At 42.3% G+C, this 16,586-nt stretch overlaps 1 long non-coding RNA gene across 2 annotated transcripts in view; it reads left to right on the top strand.

Annotated features, from left to right (window-relative positions):
- Nucleotides 1–16,586, top strand: part of LOC143694636 (uncharacterized) — a 44,179-nt gene that overhangs the window by 9,703 nt on the left and 17,890 nt on the right. The gene's annotated exons all lie outside the window — the stretch shown is intronic.

Raw genomic sequence — 16,586 nt, forward strand, 5'->3', positions numbered from 1 at the left:
TGTGCTGGCACCCTTAGCTGCCTGGCACCCAGTGCTGTCCAGGGCCCTGTGTCACATCCTGCCAGGCTCCAGAGAGCCGTGTGCCTCAGTGCTGGGATGGTTATTGCCCAATGTGCCGGCCTGATGGAACTTGTTATCCTCTTCAAATGGAGTCTACTCCAGCAGGGAGAAGGAAGGTGCAGTATTCAAAGCTGCTGTGTCCCTCAAACTATTGCTTTTTGGGGTGTTCATGTGATGGAACAAGTGGTCCCTTGCTGGAGGCACAAGTGGATGATTGCTGGAGGCTGCTGGGCAGCTGGAGTTCATGGTGATGTGCTGGAGGATGCAGCTGCAGCCAGAGTGCTGCTCACCATCGACTGCTGTGCTCTGCTGAGGCAGGGACACCAGCCCCAGCCCCCTGGGCTTCTGTCCCCCAGGAGCTCCCCTACAGCCTTGTTCCCTACCAAAGTCAGCAGGCAGAAATGTGTGACTTGAGCAGGTACTGGCCCATGCAAAGCCACTCAGTGCTAGAATATTTGCATTTTGTTGTTTGGTGCTGTTAGAGCAGATATTACCATCACCTTTATTACTGAAAAATTTAGCCATTTGATTTGAATATCACATTTCCTCTTCTGATTGTTAAGCCATTCCTAAAATAGACTTGGAAACCAATTTGCAGTTTTGTCCCTGGAGCTCTTACACCGCTTGTGGGACAAAGGGCTTTGTGTCAAAGAGATATCTACCTCCAGCACCAGGCTCAAAGAAAAAATGATAATAAAACACTTTAAGGAATGCATTTCACAGTTTATCCTTGGTGTGAATTGTTTCTTACACTGTGAACTTTTTGGACCGTAGGGCTGAGAATTTTCCTTCAAGTCTGTCATGGTTTACAACCAATAAAGATCTCAGAGCAGACATGGCAAAGCTTCTGCTCTGAACTCCAGAGAACGTGGAAATGGGACTCTAATGAGTCCGTCTGTCCTGTGACAGCTTTCCCAGCAAAACAACAAACTGGCCATGCTCTGGTTGAGGACTGGAAACCCTGAGGGGGTACTAATATGGCATGTACTCACTTCCTGATTAACCATACCTGCTGAAAAAGCTTTTTTGTTCTTGGGATCTTATGAATTGCTCCAGTCTGAAGGATTATATTACAGAGCAGTTCATCAGTATGGCATTTCCTGGAACATATTTAAAGAAATATGGTGCAAGTGCATATATTGGCCTAAAGTCTTCAACCTTCCTGTAAATGAAATATTACCAAACCCAGAAAACAACCCCTGCAAAGAAAAAAAGCCCCAAACCATTAAGGGTCTCTGAGGTGTCTAAAACTAGGTGTGGACTAGGTCATAAAGTGCATTTCGTTAGTATGATACTTTCAGCTTGCTTCTGAAATCAGTTCAAATTGCTGTTATACAGCTTTATGTTTCTGGGTTACTGCTGACATTAGCTCAGTGTTCCATTCGAGGACTTAGATGCTTCTTTGCAATGAAATGCAGAATTTTGGCAGGTTGTCCACAGCTCTGTGATTGCACATTTTTAAGGTGTCCATGCTTCTCAGGTTGAATTCAGTAGACTCTGGTATTAATCTGAGGGAGAACTCCTATGGTTTTGTGAATATATTTCAACCCTCTGGCTGTTCCACAGTCTGGATACGTTTGGAGGATTGTTGTATAACTAGCAGGTAGATATGAAGCCTTCTGAGGCTGGTGGGATTTGTTTTCATCACCTTCTGTGGATGTCTCTGCTGCCAGGTGACTTCTTTCCTCCTGTGCCTTGTGCAGCCCTGCAAGAGGAGGTGCAGTAAAGCAAGGGCAGCTGCAGAGGTGAAGGAGTGTGGGTTGGGAAGGGCTCTGGAGGGACTGTGTGTTTTGGAGTACAGAATGTACGCAGAGAACTTAAAAAGATTTTCAGACTTTATTTATAAATCAAAATATGTAAGTAAGCGCTTGAGAGAAGGTCCAGCAAGCAAAGAGCTGTTCACAAAGAAATATCTGTGATAATTTTAAACTAAGGGAATAGAAGAGGGTTGTGGGTTTGGTGTGGTTGCTTATCACCAGAGATAGTGGCTAAATTGCAATACAATCTGATTGATGCAGCCTAGTTTTCTTCATGTGAAATATTAATGAAAATTCATGCTTACCATGTTTATATTTGTCAGATAAAATTCTCCCAGAACTACTTAGCTGCACTTCTAAGGGCTGAGCAGCAGTGCTTACAGTGAAAATACTGCTTGGGGCTCCAGACAGGTCATTGCAGCTCTCTAATATTATAGAAGCTGTCTAAACAACAAGCAGCTGCAGGTACAGGAAAACTGGCAGTATCAGCAGTTCAGAAAGCCATGGAGTGGTGCTAAAGGCATGTTCCTCTCTGCTGAGGTGTGGTGGTGGCAGCAGGGGGGTGCCAGCCTCACGATTCTCCCACAGGGAGCAGAAGCTGTGTGGAGGGACACGTGCTCTGGAGGTCTTGAAAATGTGTTTCAGTCACTAGCCTAATTACAGCCTTTCTGGCTAAACAGAATCCCCAGTGATATCCTACTAGTGACACAAATGATGTTAATTTTCCAAAGCCATGCCAGAGAGTTTAGCTTTCTCCTTTTAAGCAGCTAGTTTTAAAAGAATTGTATCCAACTTGAAGCTGGGAGCAAATTGCATAGAAAACCTGTTTTGGTGAGGAGAAAAGTATAAGGGAAACAGTCCCTTATTGATAATGAATGAAGTAAATGTGAATGAATGAAATAAATTATTTAATACTGCTGCTGATCACTTTTTCCTTGCAACTGCATTGTGTAACATCAGCTCCCTGTTTGTTTGAGCAGAGCAGCAGCTGCAGCTGGTGTATTTCAGGCTGACTCCCAAGCAGGTGGTGGCTCCTGTTTTGTAACTTTCTCTTCTGTTTTAAGCAGGCACAGGATGCTGTTTTAGTGAAGATGTTGAGCATGGCGTGCAGACTCTTTGGCACCAATTGAAGACCATTTTTTGTACTGGTGGGGGTTAGAGGCCTCATGTTTCAACTAAGACCCCACAATCCTTGATATCATGCAAACATAAGTGTCTTCTACATGGGCACAGCCCTGTGACCATGGAAAGCATCAGAGGAACCTCCTTGCCTTCTACTCAGAGGTTTGGCAATGGGACATTGACAACAGGCTTGTGCCAGTTGTCTGTGGCCTTTCCTGTCCCAATGTTTTGAAAGTAAGTAAATAATGAGGAGGAGCAGGAGGATGGATTCATACCTGAATGAATTCATACCTGAAACTCTTTGGAAACTGGGGCACAGAGAGACTGCCTACAAATACAGTTAGTCTTCTAATATTAAATAATTACTATTGTCACTTCCATTTTACAGGCAGGAGATGGAGAAGCTTTGTAAAAATTCAAGCTTACCATTGCAGTGTTCCTCACAGAGCTGAGGCCAGATCACAAGTCCTCTGAGTGTTGTACCAAGCTGAGGGATGGTCTGAAGAGGCAGGGAGGTAGTGGCAGCACACCATCAGAAGAGGCATACAGAGCTGTACAGTGAGCAGTGCCCATCATCCCTATGCATTATTAAATCAAAAGGAGCCAGGAACTTCACAAACATACAGACAGCCAAAACCATTGCTCCACAGAAGTAAATGTTTTTTATTCAATATAAGGAAACAATAAGTTACTGTAATTGTATCTGGAACTTATTTACTAAGACTTTGAAATGTTGTTGTTCACTCTTGCACAGTCATTGTGCCGTTCTCAGCACAAATCTGCGCAAGGCAATATCAATCAAGGGTTAAGTTTTGACTCAGACCAGGAGGTTGTCTTCATGTCTGAAGCAAAGGTGTCTTCCCTCTGGCCTGGGAGGATATGGTAGCTATCAGGCTGCTACAGAGCAGACCTCTAGCTTTTCCTTTTTCCCCACAGTTCTTTCCCTGTCTGTGGAAAACTTAGCTTTACCCTGGCACTAAGCCTGGAACTGTGGTTGTGTCTCTCAGGTGACAATCCAAAATCTCTCATTACTCTCCTCCCAGCCAAAATATCTGCCATGGGTCCATGTAAGCACAGAAGAGCATGAAGAGCATCTGGAGGAAAAGATGCTCACGTGCAGAGGGCTCTGTCGTGGTGGTTTGGGTGCACTGTTGAAAGGGCAGTTGTGGGTTCAGGGTGCCTCCTGTCCTTTGGAAGAACAGAGTTATTACCAAGTGTGTAAGTGGCCTACACAATCTCCTTTGATTTATAGCAAGCAATTATTTTCCTTTCTTTTTACCACTTGGAAATGAGCTACACTAGTACAGCAGAAGGGCAGGCGAGAGTTACGCTGTTTACAGAAATAAAAAGTTAAAAAGAGTTGAATTCCAAGCAATTCTACTGTTCTTTTCCAGTCCAGTTTTTAGACTGGAAACTGGCTGAAAAGTGACTGTGCAGCTGGACACGAGGTTGTATGGCCCATGATTTTTAGAAGAGCCACAAGCGATTTTGCAGGTTTTCCATCAGAGAGTTGGTACAGACGGCAAGACTTCCACAGGGATTTGCTCCAGGTCTTCCCCTGTGCCTCTTGCAGGTGTCATGGGGAAGCCTGGAATAGCTGAGCCTCGGGGATGATTTAATTCCTTGCTTCTGCCCTGTCATTTAATCTCCATTGTTCTGCCTTTTCCCTGTGAATATGGCTTCTGACAGTATGTTTGCTGCCTTCTCCATCAAGATCACTTGTGCCTTGCTCTGGGGACAAGTGACATAAAGCCCTTCTTGCTCAACAAGCGAGGCCCCTTGTGCTGCCATTACAGAGCTCTGACTGAATGCAAAACCCAAGCTGGTATTGCTCATACTTAATCAATTGTGTCACTGCTGAGGTATTGGTAATTCCTGAGTTGTGCTTGCTAGGCAGGCTGGGAAAATAGTAAGGAATGGTCAGGAAGAAAAAATCACTTTGCAACAACCAGACGTTCAGAGTCTGAAGTGGCAAAAATTTATGGCATCTGCTCCTTGGGCCTGAGACAAGATGACTCCATGCAGTGCAAGGTAAGCTTTCTTTTTACTTTTGTGCTGCTTTCCTCTCTAAATTTCAACATCAGAGTTTTCACTTCAGTGCCATGGTTGAAACTGTTGATTGAATGCTCTCTTCTGTTGGGAAAATTTCTGGTTTTTGCATGGTAGGACTGTTGCTTCTCAGAGCAACACTTCTTTACTGAACATTTTAATTATTGCTTATTGAGAACAGGATAAATGGAGCTTGAAGTCCATAGCACTAAAGCTATCCACAGAGAGTCTAACTGTGCCTGTTAGTGTGCTTAGATGATGTCAGCAGCATACCATTTACCTAACCCATAAATGTCACTGATGTGATTTGTGCTGCTGAAGAAGATTTGGGGAGAAATTCTAACACACAGCGAAAGAAAGAAACCTTTAAGGAACAGATGGACAGGCAGGATTTTCACACTCACTGTTCATATGTAAGAGCACAGAGAAGCCCATATTTACAGCAGCAGATTTCTGCTGGGGGTGAGTACACCTTGCACATCCTTTGGCACCTGTGCCAAGGAACCACCTTCCCATGGCACGCCGTGCCCACAGCAAAGCCCTGTGCGAGCCTGGTGGGCCTGAAGAGGTGCCAGGTGGGTGCCAGCTCCATGCCTGCCAAAAGAGTTGTCCTGCCAGCAGGGGTAGGGATGGCATGGCTGGGCCAGGGGAAAGGCAGACACCCAGACACACCAAACTGCTCCTTGGAGCAGGGCTTGCTCCCTGCCTCTGCTGGAGCTGTGGGCTCATCCTGTGCTTCTTCAGGGATGTAGGGCACTGGTGAGGGACATGTGGAAGCTGCCTCTACCAGCCTTTGAATTCCAAGTAGAAATTTTGCTGTTTGAGTGGAAGAAAAAAGTCTTGCAAACTCTTGTGCCCTGCCTGTTCTCAGCCTGTGGTTCCCTGGGTGGGCTCTGGACCCCTGTGACTCTGAACCTGTGCTGCAGCAGCATCTGCAACTCTGCCTGCAGCTTCTCCTCTGAGCTCCCTGCTGTGCTGCTCCTGGGTGCCCCTTCCAGCCCAGGGGAGGCCTTCTACTCCAGAGGTGCTGTTCAGAGCAAGGGGAAGTCAGAAGGAAAGTTGGGATATTTTTGATTTTTTTATTTTTTACAGTCTCACAGTCAGCCATGAGACAATGTAGGTCAGTGACAGGGCAAGGCTGGGGACATGATAGGTGTAGCTGCTCTTTGTGCATCAGGGTGTCACACAGCATGTTCCACAGCCCGTTTTATTTTTGGAGGGGTGGCGTGAGGGGAAAGTTACACCCTCTGAATTTAATTCCTGATTTATGTGTGTCAAGTTGGGTATATGTTTTTTTCCTTCTGTTTTCCCCCCTCCTTTTAGGGAATAAATTTATATTTCTTTCTGGTCTCCATCCTGTTTGACGAATTCATGGTGCCATCTGCTGATTAGAGATGGAATTAGCACTGGTCGGGGATAGCATTCTGCACTGCAATTCAAAATATAATTTAATTGTGATTAAACAACAATTTTAAACATGGAAAGCACATGATACATGGACTTTCTTTTCCTCACCAGAAAAGCTCAGCACCTCTAAATTGGCTTGACTGCATTGGCATATATTCCTGTCTCTGGTGGAGCTGGAACAAGATCTGTAGCTCTGAAATGTCATTCCAAAAGAAAAGCACAGTGGAGGCTGAAGGATTTCTCCTTGCCCCTGTGATCAGAGCATTTGTATACTTCTGCCCCTGCTCTCCCCCTCAGATTGCTTTCAAAAACATTTGAGCTTTTTGGAAAAAGGGAAAATGATGTTTTTTTCCCTTTAAAAAACCCCTCAAAAAACCAGCAGTAACAAAACCCAGCAGATCAAAATGTATGCTTTGAATTTGTTTGTGAAGCAGACAAATTGTTTCCCCCTTTATCTGAAATCAGCAATATTACACACTATGATTACATGGGCAAATCTGCAACTTACAAATCCCCAACAAACAAACCACCAGTGAGCGAGGAAAAATTGATCTTGTCTTTACATAGGTTATTTCTAAATTTCAGATTTCCAAAAAACCCCAAACCTCTTGACTGGGAAACAAATAAATAATTTGCCGGTTCTACTGATGGTACATGAACAGGGATGAGCTTTGCTCCTGCAGATCTCTCCTCCAGCTGTCTCATGCTATTATTGTCTTTCCTGAGCTGACTGCTCCTTCTCTCCCAAGCTATCTATTTCTCCTGAAGCAGCTGGCTCTTCAGGAGTTTTTTCCTGTCCCTGGGCAGATGCACAGCATCACCAACCTAAGAGTCTGGCAGTCAACCTGGAAAACAGGGTATGGGGCTAGAGTTGGAGATCCAGGACACCTCCGTCCCCAGATGGCTGTTGTCTTTTGACAGGCTCTCTATGAAGAGTGAGCAATAGAAAATGTGTGGGAATCAAGGGGAAACATCTTTAAAAAATATAAGTACTTCACTGAAAGCAGAAGAGCTGAGAGGCTTAATTGGGATACTTTTGGTTTTGCTTTTGAAGTATCTGGTTATTTTTCCTTTAGAAGAAAACATAAAATGCATTCAAAATGGCAAACATTTTCCACATAGGCTTTTAAAGCACAGCCCCCTTTCTGTCCTTTTTCTGTAAGCACAGTGATTGCTCATAATAGCTTGCCTGTGTTCCTAAGGTTAATAGATAAAATAGATAAGAGATAATAGTGTTCCATGTAGCAGTGCTTTAGGGAATACTGTGAATATTGAGGTAATTGGGGAAGTCTGTAACGGGGAATGGAGGGTCACTGAAGAGAAGTCAAGGTAAGATTAGAAAAGCTGAGCTGCAGATCTCGGGAATACTTGATAAAGGTCAGAACTAGAGGCCACCAGATCACTTTCTCTTGAAATACAGAGTCAAATGAAAAAAGGAGAGGGTAGGACTAGAGCAGCACCCATTATTTCTGACATCTAATTATTGTATACATATTGTTATTTTAATAGGATTAGCCAGCAGTAAAGGTAAAGCAGAAGTCCCTTCCCTTTATATACCTGAGAGATTAGTCTGCCTACCAGCAGTGCAGTGGCATGCTTAGAGATGGGCATAAAAGATGATGGATTGGTTAAGAAATAACTTTGATGGTTTCCTTATCTCTTTGTACAATTAGGTTCAACTTTGAACAAGCTGTTAATGGCAGGTGGTAGTGAGCCAGCTACAAGTTAAGAACAGGCTTGAATTATGTTATAAATGGACAGCCAGTATTTACATGAAGAATGTTTGGAATTTGGAGGGTCATTATTTTTAATCCAAGTCAGACCTGTTAAATTAAAGTCTTTCAGTAAAAACAATGCAAATGGGATTTTTTTATAATGGGCCTTTTTAATCCCACCCTAGGGATAAACACATGGAATATTTTTTGCTTTCTAGTAAGTGTAAGTGGGACAAGTTAGAATTACCTATGGCTTCTCAGTTTAAAATGTTCCTCAGTCATTCTGGTGTATCAAACCCCATACAAACTTTGTTGTTTTAATGGGAATAATTTGTGTTTGATGACTCCTGAGTACCACAGCCGTGGAGCAGGACTGCAGTGAGGGTGGGACTTGGAGCTGAGGTCAGAAGGGTGGATGGTTTGTGTCTTCAGGAGTTGGTAGCACAACGTGGCAAAAGATGAATGGGGAAGTCGGAAAACAAAGAAACTGAGATGCTGTTGGGTAGTAGCTTCAAAACAGAATTTGTTTTAGGGTTGCCATGCTCTTTTTGTAGGATTACTAGGAGTGTAGAGAAGGAAAATGAATCAATGTGATGTGTGTCTATGATGAATTCCTGTTAGAGAAGGAGAAAGCATGAAGATAATTATTTGGAAAAATAATTAGAGGATATTGGAAACTGGATGCATAACTTAAGTGGAAATTAAGGAGATTATGGTGGGAATAAATTAGGGTACACATTAGACATAAAGAAAAGCAGATTGCACTTTGTGTGAGAAAAATATTGGCCTGATGAAAGTGATAAGCCAGGAAAGTTTTGGAGTGCCTTATGTTTTTGGGTTTTTTCACTCTTCGCAGTGGTACTAGTGGCTGTGCCAAAGAGACTAACCAAAAAATCATTACTACAGCATGCCTGCACTCCCTTGGTGAGATACATATGCTTAATTTGAGCAGAGATCCTGTGAAAGGCAGATGAAATCTGTGTACAGGATTATGAAGAGATGACTTCAAGTTTTTCAGTTATGTCAGCAGTGTGATCTTTGTAAATAAGCCTTCTCTGCCTCATTTTACTAGAACAAATACACAAAAAATATAGGGTACCCCATTGGTGTGTGACAGCCCCCACTGTGCACAGGAGCTGGATATTGCACATCTAGCAATTTCCTTAGGGCAGTAGCCTGAGGCTTTAAGTCAAGAACTGGACCTCCTACAAACCCATGCTGTTGGAGTGTGCCTCCTCTCGTTTATAGGTCTGTGTTTACATTGCTCTTCCAGTTCCCAGCTCTTCCATAGACACGCTGAAGTCTGAACACCAGGAGTAGCCTGTAAGGTCAGCAAATGCCTCTGTAGGTGCCACTGATGTTCTTTTCTCCTCAAACATTTGTAAGCACTGCAATGCCAGCTCCTGGGCTGACTCCTGCCCTCGGCTGCTGCTGGTGCTGTGCATGCTTCAGTCTTACACGAGCTGCTGAAAGGAAGCAGGGCACTGAAACACAAACTCAGACAGGCTTGTTAGGTTACATGCACCTTCACACTGATCTTCACCTTACATGGACCTGAATTTACAAGGCAAAGGAATAGTTAAAAGACTTGGAGCCAGTTGCAGAGGAGTGAGAAAACAAAGAGGCTCGTTAAACTTTATGTCTGCAAGTCAACTGTAAACTGCATAGTGCCATTTTTGTTAATGCTTTGAATTTTAATTGCATGCTGTCTTAACTAGTACACATTTAATCTTACCTTTTCCACATGGAAACAGAGAATGAATCTCAAATTTAATTTAAAAGCTGCACAAGATTTTGAGGAATTCTGGCATCCATATTAGTATGTAGGATACAAGTTTGCTCTCCATTTCAAGGAGAAGAAAGATATTTTCACTCTGAAGTACATCAGGGACTTGATTTTACTATCCACAAAGCAATTAATAGTATATTAGTATATATGACTACATTCAGTGTTTGCTGACAAGTCCACATGCTTCTGTGTACAACATATTTTCTTCTGAATACAACATCCCTCTTAACCACCAAAGAGTATAAATATTGGTCTTAGTGCTTGAACAAGTCACATGTCAAACAAGTGAATCATTCCTAAACACCATGCTTTACTGTGGAATTGCTGAATTTCTGTGCAGATCAAAGCTGTGACAAATTTTCATGTTTCACTGAACATGGCTGTTCCATTTGTTCTGTTCAAGCAAACTTGGTCCAGAGAGTATTGCAGTGTGTTTCAGAATGAGTCCTCTTCATTAAAGCTATTTACATTGAAACCCATAGAGCTGCACAATTTTAAGCTTGAGCTGATTGAAAAAGTTTTCATGGAAAGTTCTCTCAGAAAGTACCAGTTTTCCTGAGAGGCACTCCCACTTTGAAATTCTCTTTAGTTCTCTGGTGTACCCTGCAGCCTGTGTCATTGACAGTGGGCTATTTTGGGCAGCAGAGAGCCTGCACACAGACCTGGCACAAACTGTGACCATGCACTCATCCTTCTTGTGCCTTCTTAGGCTGGTGTCCCCCTCCATCACAAGGTGTTTTTCTTACTGAATCTAGTTTCAGACAGGAACAATAGCATCAGCAGAGCAGCAGACATGCTGGGACATTGTGCAACAGCACAGAAAGTGCCTGAGATGGATGCAGAGCTCCCAGATTTTCACAAAACTGTGTTGATTGCTACCCTGTTGGTATCACCTGACTTACAGAGATTCCCAGCAGCTGACAGTCAAGCCTTTGTTGGTTTTTTCACAATAGTTCTACATAAACAAAAGTTTGAAAGGGATATTTCCAGGTCTAAAATCCCTTATGGTGAATATTGGCTCTTTTAGGCAGTGATTAAGTGGAAACTGGTGAATCACTCGGGCTTGAATTTGCCACAAAAAAGTAGAAAAGTAGTTTTTGTTTATTTTTCCAAGGTAGGTAAATACTTACGTTCAGAAAGAGAAACTGAATAATGAAAATTGAACTTGAACTTCTTGAGTATGAAGGATACATATGGGACGTATATATTTGCTCATATAGATAAATATATCAGTGAAAATTGTAGAAGTTAGTAGGAATTGGAAATGGTGTACTTATGGAAGCGGGCGAGGATTCTCCAAACTCTTTACCTTGGAGTAAGTTATTATCTCAATGTCGCTTTTGTGGGTGACTCCAAAGGATGTGGAAGAAAAATAGTTTAAAAACAGGAGAAAAGTGCTGAATGCTAATTTGCTTACTCCAGAGCTGAATGGAAAAGGCATTAGGGAAAATACTCTGAATGGATTTGGCAGCCTGTGCCATAAGAAACATTACCCATAGCACATGCAGACACAGCAGTTAAATGTTAAGAGGAAGCAATACTTTGGTTTTTTCCTTGAAATTCATCTTAGTAGATATGTTGTTAAGAAGTGTAAATCTATTATAAGACACAATTATTTCATTTATTAAACAATCTTTGCTGCTGCTAACAGCTGGGAAACCATGTGTAAGAGGTAAAACATATCCTCCTGATGCTTGGGGAGCCAGGTGTTTGCAAAGTCAAGGCTGTGCGTTCATGGACTGGCAGAAACAGCAGTGTTGGTGTGAGGTGCAGGGCAGCCACCCTTGGAGAAGAGACATGGATCAGAATTCATGGCAGGAGCAATTCTGAGTACCCACATGCCCCGGCAGTCTGTCCTTGCTACTACATCTCACTTCTGCACTTGGAGCTGCTTCCACACTTCACCTTGATTCCATTTAAAACACAGGTATGAGTCATCTTGCTGCCAGCAATGGGATTGCTCATTTCCTGTGAGTAAGTCTGCAGGGAAACGACACTAACACAAAATGCTAGATTTACTTGCCAAAGACACACATGGGTAGATTACAGTTATGTTAGATATCTGTTTTTATCTACCCGTCTCTTTTGTACCTTAAATCAGTGCCACGGGATTGTTAAATAAATATTTACATGAAATACATAGAGAAGTTTATACAAATTAGGTTATATTGACATTGATGATCTGTTTTATATTAATATTTATGCTCTTTGGTTACAGGTGAATTATAAATACTGTGTTTCTTAAAGCAAGGTTTATTTAACAGCAAGTTTTGAGGTAATTTTCCTGGCATATTTTGTGGAAAGCTTGTTTTTAGAGCACAACTCTACTCAAAAATCCTGTATTTCCAAAAGCGATATGGAAATTTGGTAGCATATTGGAGTCTGATGTCCCTGGAAATAAATCAGATCTGGGGCCAGAGGAACTTCCAGGAATCACCCAGGGTCAGGTAGTTCAGTTGTGGCATATCTTTCATAAAAGCAATGAGAAATCTCAGTAAGTTAATAAGCTTGCAAGTCATCAGATTTTCCACATGCAGTCATGTAGTGCAAATGCAATAGAGTGTATTAATAGTACTCCAATGTCACATTTTCCAAGTGTTTTGTAGTAATACTGGTTGGGTCATGTACTTCTAACAAGCATTAATGTTCCTTGGGGAAGACTCAGAGTATAAGTGCCTTATAATACCATAAAATGTGGAATAATCAAATCTGTGAAGGACAGGCCACAGTGAAGCTGACAGGAATACATGATGCTTGTGTATTGTGGAACAGACATTCCCTCTATTTCAATGAGGATCTGGAGGAAATTATGTTGAAGAATATGTATTGTATACACGAAGCAGAATGTAATTTTACATAATGCTTAAGTTTCCTACTTAATCAACATGTGGTTGTGGGGGGCTTCCAGAATAGAAAAGACCTGCAATTGCTGCTGTTACCCCAAAATCTTTGACCAGTGTCCTTTGCTCCCCTTGTGTTTATTTTCAATAGCACCTGACTCTGCACTGAGATGTTGGACAGTCAGAGCCAGAGTTTGAAGAAGGTGATGATGAGATGCCACATGGGTACCATTCCCAAGAGTTAGTCTTTTGGTGAGGACATCCTAGAATACGAGCCTGACTTGTGGTTGAGACTGAAGAAGAATTGTGTCTTGACAACATTTGATTAGTCTGTTATTTTGAGAAAAAACCAAATCCATAGTTGAAAGATGCATCCAGTTAAGAGAAGTTCCAGGTGAACATAATGCATTTCCATTGATGGACCACAGGGGCAAGGTTGATTCTCCTTTTGTAAGAACTGTTACTGTTCACATGTCTTTAATTGATGGCACTATTACCTGCCTGTCAGTATAGCCAACAGCCAGGGCCACTGCAAATGATGGAAGGTATAGCTTAATAGCCTAACAATGTCTTCAAATTTCAGCCCCAGACTCAGTCTGATGTCTGACCCTGCCCAAATTTGTACCCAAAGTTTGATCCTGTCCCCTGCTGCAGGGATGCCCAATATATCCTTACACATAGACATCTTCCCTGCTTTGTCTGCAGTTAAGGATGCTTCTGGGCAAGGCTGTGTGTGAAAGTATGGATCTGCAGGTTCACATCTCCTGTGACTGTATGTCATGGCAGTCTGTTGTCACCTGCCCTGTGGTGGTTCCTGAGCTCTGCAACAGCAGAGCATCCTGTCCCAACTTAGAGGGAAACATTCCTCACAGCCCTGGAGCTACAAAATCTTTTAAGTCAGGGACTGAAATATTTTGTTCTGTTAAAACTTCATACACACACACACATATACCCTACATAGATTTACAAGAACAACTTATGTTTTACAGATTGCATGAACTTCCAAGTATATTTTAATATGGAAAAATTTCAGTTAATATCATAATCCATGTAATGGATTAACATCTGGTTCTGATTTCCCAAACCTCGGCTTCCAAACTCTTCAGAAATTAATGGGAAAGTCAGTAGACAACTTCAGCACAGAGTGTAGTATTAATTCTTCATGTCTGTTTCATTTTACTTTATTTAGACTTGAAAGATATTCTGTCTTACTGGCATGAGTTCAGAGATCTGCCCTCATCACCCATGAATGGGAACCACATCACTACATCCTCATATATTATAACTCAAAGGAGAATTTTGAGGGAGAACAGCCAGAGAAATTCAGCCCAATCCACATCATGAGCTGTATGAAACAGTTCTTGTACTTTCCACTGGTATGACTCTTTGTTGTTATTTATGACCTAGTTGTTAATTAAGATACTTGAGATACTTGAATCAGCAGATTTAGAATTTATTGATTAATACAGGTCTTCATTTCCAGACAGAAAGAGCCTTATTAACCCCTGTCTTGTGAGCCAGTGAAGAATTGGGCCAATCTAGGAAACTCAGGTTTGTTGTTTCAATCCTAATATGACACACTATGGGAGTTTTGCAGCTGATTTCAATGGTAATTATGAAACAAAAGAGGAAGGTTTACATATGTGTGGCTTTCTGTGTCTTAAAATCTGTTTGTGTTGTGACATGTGAGATACTGCCATTTTATTTGGCAACTGCACTGGTGCATACTAGGTAATACAGTGTCAAGGCACTATGAGGACTGGGGGCTCCAGTGGGTCTGGGAATATCCCCCGGAGATGAAAGGGCATTTGTAATCATCCCTGATAGGTGACTGCTAATTCAGAGTAACCATTTTTACCTTTCTGTTATGTATTAAAAAAAATTGAAATTAACCATCCTGTTTTTCCTTTTGCATGGAACAATTATTTTCCATTATCATGAGTATGTAATTGTCACATGCAAGGTATTTTGTGCCCTTATAAACTCAGCGTGTGCTTTCTTGGCACCCCAATATTCCATTGCTGCAGCTGGTAATTTACACTCTTCATTTAATATAATCTTGCCAAATTATATGAAGTCTAGTTTGACCCTTACCTCTGTGCATCTAAAAGTGATGGTATGACCAATTTTTTTTATGTCCAGAAGTAGGACTGAATGTTGAGGAGAGTAAATGCTCAGAGTGCTAAATGCTCTCCGATTTGTATCTCGAGACCAAAGACCTAATCTTATGAAATTAATCATAATCATGTTCAAAAAAGTTTCATAACCAAGACTCAGTACCTCAGGTATGCAGGTGATAACAAGGACACAGGCAGGTCATGGCTGTGAGTGCAGGGCAGAGGATATTTAAATAAGAGATGTGTCCCTGGCCATTAGGACCAGAAAACTACAAACAGCCTTGAAGGGTTTGCAAGAGAAGCACTTGGTGAGAGAGGACAGATTTTTGGCAAGAACAAGGGAGAGAGGGATTGTCATAAAAAGAAGCAGGGTAACCAGGAAGAGAAACCTTTATTTCATGTAACTTGGGTTGCTGCCTAACCAGGCTGTGGCAATTCTGCTCTCACCATAGTGGGGCGGGGGTGTTTTATCCCATGCAGCTGCCAATGGGAGCTCCATTGCTTCATACAGTTCTGCAGCTGAACCTGCAACATTTCTGTATGTTTAGAAGTGATAGCTGGAGGCAAGGGTGCTGAGGTAGCCCAGAGGGAACAGAATAGTCTGAGCACACTGCAGTGAGACCCTGTGAGGTGTTAGTGTCCACCTTGGTGACTCTTTAGAGCACTGCACTGGGGCTGCAGCCATGACCCAAGCTGGAGGTATGTGCCCCTGGGCTGTGAGACAGCCCTGACTGTCCCCAGCTGTGCAGGAAGGTGCCTGCATTGGGTCCTGCACATGGGCTGGCACTGCAGTGCCTTCATCCTCTCAGTAAATCAAAACCTATCACACATTGATTCAAAGCACTCCTAAATAAATGAGCCATTCAGCTGGTGTCAATAGGATTTCTAGTTTCTTTCCCATTCCTCAGCATCCTTGGGTCCCCAGAGAATATAATCAAGCACAGGAGACTGTAACAATCAGGGCTTGGAGATTATGTGGTATCCAGGCACAGCCTTGAGGAGCTGTGTTTGCTGACATTAGGTTGACTACAGCTTTACGGTCATTTTACACATGACAGCACGTCAACTGTGTAAACCTTGCTGGAACAGGAGATTGCCTATGACTAGCTGCTGTGAAATGGAAATGATTTCTCTGTCTCTACATGGACTGAAAATCATGGCTGCTGTTTGCTAGTCATTGCCATTTCTCAAGCTTCTAATTTGGTGTAATTTTGTAGTGGAGACAAGGCATTAAAGGAGCTCACAGTGCAGGTGTGTGTCAGATCCCCACTTCATCAGTGACTCCCATCAGTGCCTCCCATCAGACTGAATGGGCTTCACCTTGAGAGCACAGATCATATTGTATTTTCACAACTTCAGTAGAATTTATTCCAAGGGAAATCTGTGCTCCTGCACAGAAAAGTATTACCCAAGGTCGCTTAGGGTAACAGAAATGAGCTGTAGCTGATGTGATTTCTGGTGGACAACCTGTGGATTCAGGATTTGGCATAACTGGTGTAGAGTTTGAGCCCGTGGGTTCCTGTGCTTTCAGGGTAACTGTATGGAAATAATACATGTGCTAGCCTGCCCCTTGCACCATAGCAATTTTGTAAATAATGATTATGCCTGTTCTCATTTTTCAGATTTAACAAAGCTATATAAAGTTTGTGGTGTAGTTAAATTTTAGTATAATAATTTAAGTATGGATTTAAGCATAGTTTTGTACAAGTTAACTACATTTTGCTTTAAGC

This window comes from Agelaius phoeniceus, chromosome 8, assembly GCF_051311805.1.
Source record: "Agelaius phoeniceus isolate bAgePho1 chromosome 8, bAgePho1.hap1, whole genome shotgun sequence".
In the NCBI taxonomy this organism is placed as follows: domain Eukaryota; kingdom Metazoa; phylum Chordata; class Aves; order Passeriformes; family Icteridae; genus Agelaius; species Agelaius phoeniceus.